This window comes from Arachis duranensis, chromosome 1, assembly GCF_000817695.3.
Source record: "Arachis duranensis cultivar V14167 chromosome 1, aradu.V14167.gnm2.J7QH, whole genome shotgun sequence".
NCBI classification, from domain to species: domain Eukaryota; kingdom Viridiplantae; phylum Streptophyta; class Magnoliopsida; order Fabales; family Fabaceae; genus Arachis; species Arachis duranensis.
Window position 1 is genome coordinate 44,221,581 of NC_029772.3, and position 1,332 is coordinate 44,222,912.

Consider the following 1,332-nt stretch of genomic DNA (forward strand, 5'->3'; position numbering starts at 1 on the left):
TGCCAAAAAACGTATAAATTATCCGCTCATCACAACACCAAACTTAAATTGTTGCTTGTCCCCAAGCAACTGAAAATCAATAGGATAAAAAGAAGAGAATATACAATGAATTCCAAAAACATCTATAAAGATCAGTATTAATTAGATGAGCGGGGCTTTTAGCTTTTTGCCTCTGAACAGTTTTGGCATCTCACTTTATCCTTTGAAGTTCAGAACGATTGGCTTCGATAGGAACTCAGAATCCGGATAGTGTTATTGATTCTCTTAGTTAAGTATGATGATTCTTGAACACAGCTACTTTATGAGTCTTGGCCGTGGCCCGAAGCACTCTGTTTTCCAGTATTTCCACCGGATACATCCATGCCACAGACACATAACTGGGTGAACCTTTTTAGATTGTGACTCAGCTTTGCTAGAGTCTCCAATTAGAGGTGTCCATGGTTCTTAAGCACACTCTTTTTGCTTTGGATCATGACTTTAACCACTCAGTCTCAAGTTTTCACTTGACACCTTCACGCCTGATGAGCGGATATTTTATACGCTTTTTGGCATTATTTTTAGTATGTTTTTAGTATGTTTTAGTTAGTTTTTATTATATTTTTATTAGTTTTTAGTTAAAATTCACTTTTCTGGACTTTACTATGAGTTTGTGTGTTTTTCTGTGATTTCAGGTATTTTCAGGCTGAAATTGAGGGACCTGAGCAAAAATCTGATTCAGAGGCTGAAAAGGACTATAGATGCTGTTGGATTCTGACCTCCTTACACTCGAAGTGAATTTTCTAGAGCTACAGAAGCCCAATTGGCGCGCTCTCAATGGCCAAACTGGCACAAGAATGGGAGTTAAACGCCCAAACTGGCACAAAAGCTGGCGTTTAACTCCAAGAAAATTCTCTACACATGAAAGCTTCAATGCTCAGCCCAAGCACACATCAAGTGGGCCCGGAAGTGGATTTTTATGTCATTTACTCATTTCTGTAAACCCTAGGCTACCAGTTCTCTACAAATAGGACCTTTTGCTATTGTAGGGGAATCTTTAGATCTTTGAATCTTTTGATCACGTTTTGGGGGCTGGCCTCTCGGCCATGCCTAGACCTTGTTCTTATGTATTTTCAACGGTGGAGTTTCTACACACCATAGATTAAGGTGTGGAGCTCTGCTGTACCTCGAGTATCAATGCAATTACTATTGTTCTTCTATTCAATTCAGCTTATTCTTATTCTAAGATATTCATTTGTACCCAAGAACATGATGAATGTGATGATTATGTGACGCTCATCATCATTCTCACTTATTAACGCGTGCCTGACAACCACTTCCGTTCTACAAGCAAAT